The sequence below is a fragment of the Alosa alosa genome, chromosome 3 (genome assembly GCF_017589495.1).
Source record: "Alosa alosa isolate M-15738 ecotype Scorff River chromosome 3, AALO_Geno_1.1, whole genome shotgun sequence".
In the NCBI taxonomy this organism is placed as follows: Eukaryota; Metazoa; Chordata; class Actinopteri; order Clupeiformes; family Clupeidae; genus Alosa; species Alosa alosa.
In genome coordinates this window covers 4,444,456-4,451,944 of record NC_063191.1, presented here as the reverse complement: position 1 = coordinate 4,451,944, position 7,489 = coordinate 4,444,456, and the positions used below count along the sequence as shown (strand labels likewise).

The 7,489-nt window shown below is 39.4% G+C and overlaps 2 long non-coding RNA genes across 2 annotated transcripts; both read left to right on the top strand.

Annotated features, from left to right (window-relative positions):
* The first annotated feature begins 1,264 nt into the window (after nt 1–1,264).
* Nucleotides 1,265–2,995, top strand: LOC125291751. The gene is made up of 3 exons (XR_007193055.1): nt 1,265–1,352; nt 1,477–1,533; nt 2,947–2,995. It is a non-coding gene; the product is annotated as an uncharacterized LOC125291751 (long non-coding RNA).
* Nucleotides 2,996–5,596: 2,601 nt separating this feature from the next.
* On the top strand, nt 5,597–6,934 carry LOC125291757. The gene is made up of 3 exons (XR_007193061.1): nt 5,597–5,817; nt 6,016–6,181; nt 6,574–6,934. It is a non-coding gene; the product is annotated as an uncharacterized LOC125291757 (long non-coding RNA).
* The last annotated feature ends 555 nt before the right edge of the window (nt 6,935–7,489 follow it).

Below are 7,489 nucleotides of genomic sequence, written 5' to 3'. Positions count from 1 at the left end.
CAACAATGAATGAATGAATGAATGAATCAATCAATCAGTCAAGCAAAATACAAAGTCAGTCAACAAGTTAGTTAATTAGGTTGCACACACAGATTGAAGACAAAAATGATCAATCCACACCCAGTTAGTTATGACCGCCGCACAGCGAAGCGGCGGTCATATAGGTTTAGTCAGATTTTTTTTTTCTTTCTTTTTCGCATGGCCAAATTTCCATCAAGCATGTAACCCCACATGGATAGCATGGAACCACCGTTTTTCGTTTTGATCTGTAGCCCCCCCGCTGGACTGGACCCCCCGAAAGGAGGGTAGGACAGACACAGTTTTCTGTGAATATCGCGAGAACCGTAGGGCCAAGGAGGACCACCTTTTTTTTGTATGTTGGTCTTAAGGGGGCATGTCAACCTATCCCATTACCACTTATTTCATGTATAGCGCCACCTAGTTAAAAAGCAAAAAATTAGATGTTTTCATCACAATATCTCTGGCTGACATGGTCAAAACTGCACGAAATTGAAAGTGTAGGATCATTATGACACCCTCCGAATGCATGCCAAGTTTCGCGAACTTTCGTTCATGGGGGGCCTTACAATAAAATAATTTATCTGTACATTTAGTGACCGTAAACCGAGTTTTCTGTGAATATCTTGAGAACCGTAGGGCCTAGGATGACCAATTTTTTGCGTATGTTTGCCTCCAGGGGTCATGTTAACCCATTCCATATGCACACATCTGCATAAACAGATACACACGCACACACATACATTCACAGTAATCATACATATGACACATACTCACATAGTAGACATATGTACGCATGCATGCACATGCACACACACAGGCACATACGCAAACACACACACACACACACACACACATAAACATAAACATGTACACACACACATGCACAAAATTCAAGAATTTCTCAGAATTATTAACAGGCAAGATGGGGGTGGGGTTGTATAAAATGAATTTTACATGTGAAATCTATGAACTAATCATGTTTTGGTACTTGTTGTCTAGCAGATACCAGTGAGAATTGAGTGTGCATAGTGCAATTTAGTGAGACAGTTAGAATCATATAGGCCTTTCAGCGTGATTTATTTTTGTGGAAAAAATGTGCTGGACTGGGCAGCGGTCATATTTTGCACCGCTCTGCGGTACATCTAGTTATTTGTTTGTTTTGGTGCTAAGCTAAGCCAGGGAAATCCTCTGGTGTCTGTTTATCCTACATGTTTTAAAGTGACTAATAAATATTACTCCCACAGATCGTGAGCGACCAGGAGCTCCCACTACTGACTGGAAGTTATATTGCTACATCAGTATCCCAGTATGTGTTTTTGTGGTGATGCTCGGTAAGTTTTGTGGTTTGTAAAAGCATCTTATACAAATTATTTAAATTAATATATCAGCTTCAAAGTATTTCAATTAAAATAAATGCTGCAAGGTTAATTGTTGAATTTGTGTTTTGAACTTTAGGTTTCTGCCTGGCTGCAAGAAATAAGTGCAAATGTTCACCCCTACACAACAATGCTGGTAAGAGTTGCATTCAGTCCCGGCGTCATGGGGGGGCTTTGGGGGGCCGGGCCAGGCCCGCCCTGGATGAGCTTGGCTACACCGACCAAACCCACTTTCCCAATCCCATGAACTGATTTTGAACGCTAATGTAACGTAAGGCTGTATGATAGGTCTGTCAATATAATATAGTAGCAAATAAAACTTGTAAAATCTGTATTATTCCGTATGCTTATCAATCAGAAACATTAGCTAAGCCTTATCACCTTCATGGAGAGAAGATTTTAATGGCGCAGTTTAGGCTAGCCTACTTTACTTCTGCACTAACCCCTGTCATCCGATGACAAATATGGCTTATCGGCTAACAGGTAGGCTATATCTCTTATCGTAGTTAGTAGGACTAATGTATGCCTAGTAGTTTCTGGGTTTGTTTGATAGCGTTAACCTTTACTGTTTTATCTTCTGACCTAGTCGGAGAACATAGGCGAACCTTATATTACCGCTCCAGGGCCAAAGTTATCTGTAACTTCAGGGCTATAACTCCCTTCCCTCTATCTGAAAGTGGTTAGCAAATGAACAAGGATTTTGGTTTTATCTGCAGATTTATTTTTCTCATTATTTTGAATATGACTCGCTTCAGTCTCAACAGCACGTCTACTTTCTCCATACGCATCTCAGTTCTTACACAAATATCCCCTCAAATATCCCTGTGGATGGGGCTCTCTTAAAGGAGCTGCACTGCATTTTAGGTTACCCCAAACATCTACATTTTCATATTAGAATGTTTTGTCAAGTGTAAGCTTGTAATTATACAATAAGTACCCTAATTAACGGCCACACTTCAGTCATTTTTGGCACTAGATATCTATTTGAATTCAGTTGTTGTAACCCCAGTGTCTATTAATGGCCTATCTTAAACTACCGCGATCAATTTAAGCAACAGTGATCAATTTGTGCCCCTGTTGGAAAAATGTAATGCCTGTCCCTGAATTTGTGTCTGCCGCCGGATCTGGTTGCATTCCTTTATTCCAAATAAATGATTATACAGTATACTTCCAGCCTATTTCACTACACAACAACCTATACGGAACTGCACCTCAAACATAGTTAAATCTACAATGATGTGCCAGTATGTTTTTTTATGTTACAATTACAGTGATGATGATGTAATGCTATTGTTTAGCTGATTGTGTGATTTTGACATGTCCCCAAAGGGTGTTAGAAGAGTAATATTGCCATAAACCTTACTGTACACCTATATATATATTTCACTCACACATTACAGACTTACTGTACACCTATATTTCACTCACACATTTCACACAACAGGGCTTCCCAAGCAGCCTGGAATCAGTATACTGGTTCTGTTCCATAAAACAGAATACAAATGTGTGTTAATGTGGTGTTCTGTTATTGTGTGCTTTTGCCTTACAGACCCAGAGCGTGAAGAGGGGGAAGAGCGAGAGGAGGAGAATGGAGTGGATGAGGGAAAAGAGGGAGAGGAGGAGAAAAGAAGAGAGGGGAGGAGAGAGGGAGAGGAGAAGGCAGGAGAGGAGAGAAGAAAGGGAGAACAAGAGGAGTGTGGAGGAGGAGACCAGGGCCAGCTGAATGGATCAGCTACGATGAATCAGCCAAATAGACCAACTATGAAGAACCAGCAGAGTGGATCGTCTGAGAAGAACCAGCAGCAGCAGAATGGGTTGAAGAACCAGCAGCAGCAGAATGGGTTGAAGAACCAGCAGCAGCAGAATGGGTTGCCCCCGGAGAACCAGCAGCAGCGCCAGCAGAGTGGATCAGCTGAGAGCACAGCAGCACCAGAACAGGAGCCTCTGCTCAGGAACGAACACAGCATGGGGGGAGGAAGGCCGCTGGAGACCAGAATGACCAGGACAGAGCCCTGAGTGAACAGGAGACCTGTCTGTAAAACAACATTATGATCATACAAGATATATTATATTATATGTTATTATTATTATGATTATGATTATGATTATTATGATTATTATTATTATTATTATAATTATGATTATTAAAGCAGAGGTTAATGTGGGTTAAGTGAGAGACGAGGTTGTCTCTCATCATTGTCATTAGACATACACACCAGCTGAACACCCCTGCAGAAAACCCTGCTGTTAAATCTTAAAACTATACTATTAAATCATACCAAGTATAATTAAGATTATAGTTAAGAATAATACATTATATAATTACAATATATAACTAATAACATGTGTGGTGTTGTTAAACATATATTATATTATATTATATTATATTATATTATATTATATTACATTATAATATAATATATTATATTATGTTAAATAGTAAATAATAACTGATTAATTGTAGTGTGTGGTAAGGTAGGTTACCATGCTGCGGAAACTACACAGTGACAGAACAGAAGGTGATACCAGCATTGGCTAATTCTTACTTATTCACTTGTTCCTTTGGCTGATGCTTTTGTCCAGTAGTTTAATTACTACAAGGGCCAGTTTCCTCAGAGAGATTACAGTAAGTGCCTTGTTCAAGTGCACAACAGTGGCACCCAGGAATTGAACCCTAACCAAGCTCCTTAGTCACTATGCAACCAAAAAATGAACCATAAATTGGTTGAGTAATTTGTAGCCCTTTTTAACTTTTAGAGGAACATGTCAGAGGTTTGTCATCTATGACTTTTAGAAGTTTCACAGAAATTATGTGACTTCATGCAGTGAGCATTTGTTTGGTAATGCCATTTATTGGCAGCTAACCTCATTCAGCTTTGCTGTGCATATGGTTGCTGTTACTTCCGAAAGTCTTATGGGTCTCAGTGTCCACACAGGTGGATAATAATGCTGTGCAACCAGTATTTCCTGTTTCCTGATCGTATATACATTATAACTTCACTTTAATATTCTCTTCACTTCAATACGGTTGATCCCCATATATTATACCTGTATATGAAGTAATTGTTGTGTATTTTTTATTTAATTTTTTGTAATTATCTGTTTATCACCTAATCTTAAAACTAAATATTCACTTGTTGGTTGTATGTTTTATCATACATATTCTCTTGTTCTTTTGTTACTTTGCAAAACATATTGGAACTGTGCTGCATGCTATAAGTGATTAATCTGAAACGTACGATAATAAATTCCAATTGATACTCTTTGGATTATTCAGACAATATATCTAGGGGCCAAGGTGGGAGACTGTATAGAAAAGCAATGTGTTTCTGCCTTTTTTCTGTCTTAATCTTCTTCCACGTTAGTTTGTGGCCCTTCTGCCCTGCTGGATAGCTCGCCCGAATCATCACCGCTTTCAGCTATAGTATGAAGTTGTTACATGGTGGAGATATATTTAATGCATCAACATGTTTTCTGCAAGTATACTTCCAATGTGAGTATTGACATTAGCAGTAACGCAGGAATTCCACCTGTAGACAAAATGTATTCACAACATTTAATGACAACAGTAACCCATGTTAGTCTGACCCCAGTGGGCATGTGATGATTAGCCATGACATCACACATCATGTATTACTTTTGCAGAGCAGAGTCTTTGTACAGGTTAGAGATAGGCGTGTAGGTTAGAGGTAGGCCTGTAGGTTACAGATAGGCCTGTAGGTTAGAGGTAGGCCTGTAGGTTACAGATAGGTTACAGTTAGACTTGTAGGTTAGAGATAGACCTGTAGGTTACAGATAGGTTACAGAAAGGCCTGTAGGTTAAGAGATAGGCCTGTAGGTTACAGATAGGTCTGTAGGTTAGAGGTAGGCCTGTAGGTTACAGATAGGCCTGTAGGTTAGAGGTAGGCCTGCAGGTTACAGATAGGTTACAGATAGACCTGTAGGTTAGAGATAGAACTGTAGGTTACAGATAGGCCTGTACAGTAGGTTAGAGACAGGCCTGTAGGTTACAGATAGGTCACAGATAGGCCTGTAGGTTAGAGATAGGCCTGTAGGTTACAGATAGGCCTGTAGGTTAGAGATAGACCTGTTGGCTATGAGCACACACCATTGAGTTCCGGGGGATGACGTTGTTACGGGACAGGAAACCGTGGGCACTGCCATTTTGGCAGCATTTGGCAGATTGGCAGACTGTGGTGGTGAAGAAGGCTAAACATGGTAGATAACTGTTGTGCACCAGGTTGCACAAATAAATGAGGGAAAAAGAAAGGTTCGTCGTTTTACCGCATTCCTAAAGATGTGGAAAGGCGAGCTAGGTGGATCAGTGCCATTAAAAGAGCTAGGAGCAAGCAAAACAAGACTGAAAGATGGGACCCCCCAGCCGTTGGATTCCGCTTGTGCAGCGATCACTTCATATCAGGTAAGTTACCGAATATAAAGCTTACTAACATCTTCATTATTTAATAGGCTATAATTGTGGTTTCTGATCAGTTTAATACTAGCTAGTTGAATTACAGCATGCAATTCGTGGGGCTAACAATGTCATATTTTGTAAGCTAGTGCTAACGTAGTAAACAAAACCCAGTTCAATACTGAAATGTTTCTATTTATTTTGTAGGGAGAAAGAGTGATAATCCCTTGAGTCCGGACTTTGTTCCATCTATTTTCAACTATGTGCCATCTCCGGAGATGAGGAAAAGACTGGAGGTTTTCAACAGACGACAGAAAACAAAGCTACAGAAGATAGAGCAGACAAAGCTATCTGCAAAAGCCATCCCTCCCAGGTGAATATACTGTATCAAAGTTCCTTAACCTGTTAAACCCCACTTGCATGGACTTGGTAAAATTATAAACCAAAAGGTTTTCGCACAATATATTGTAGATTTAATAACACCCAATGAGCTAAAAACCATAACATCTGTGACTGGTTTGAAATCATCACACACACCTTTAGCAACTTGCATTTGGCAGCCACTGACTATGCATGGGATTGTCACTGTCATTGTCAATATCTATCTACTGTATGTATTAATATATATTATGATGTAAATGTGCTATACAAATATCATTTACTTACTTCCTAAAGAAACAGAGAGTGATTGATAAAAAAAATGACAAACTGTCATCAGTAGTGTATACATATACTCTTTATATACTACTTTTGTGTTTTCACCAGAGCATCAACCGATTGTCCCCAAGACAGCAACAAGGACCCTACTGCAGACCAAACTCCCACCACAGAGCCTTTTGAATCTACCCATGAAGAACCTGGAAATTATGTCCAGCCTGTTCTCCATGAGGATGATCCAGCAACTCCACCAGCAACTCCACCATGCAGCACTGAAACCTGTGGTAAACACATCCAATCTCTTGAGCAAGAATGCCAAGCTCTGAGGACTGAGAAAATGTTGTTGAAAGAAAAAATTAATAGGACTACACTGAATGAGATGAGCTTGCATAACAAACGATGATAAGAGAGTTAATACTCTCACTGGTTTGTCAACATATTCAATTCTCATGACAATTTTTCATATTGTGGCTCCTTTTCTCAAACTTAAATCTGGTTTAACATGTTTTCAGCAGTACATGTTAACTTTAATAAAGCTCAGAATTAACTTGTCCTTTGAATTTTTGGCTTTTTATTTTGGCATTGACTCAACCACTGTTTCAAAGCTTTTCAAACGTTGTATTAGTGTGATGCATTGTAGACTGGTGCCAAGTCTTGTGTTGTGGCCTGACAGAGAATACTTAAGAAAATCTCTTCCATATGCATTTCGAAACAGTAGCTTTGAAAAGACAGTTTGCATAAAAGATTGTTTTGAAATATTTCTAGAGAAACCCAGTAGATTGCTAGCCAGTGCTCAGTGTTACTCATCATACAGATCACACCACACAATCAAATATTTAATTGCAATTTGCCCTCAAGGTTCCATTTGTTTCATTTCGACTGGATGAGGAAGTCGCACAAGTGATAAGTTCATCACAGAACAAAGTAACTTTTTATCTTATTTGCTCCCAGTGGACGTAGTTTTAGCAGACAGAGGTTTCCTGGTTAAAGAGTCCATTCAGAGGTGAAGTGTGATGTGTAAGAT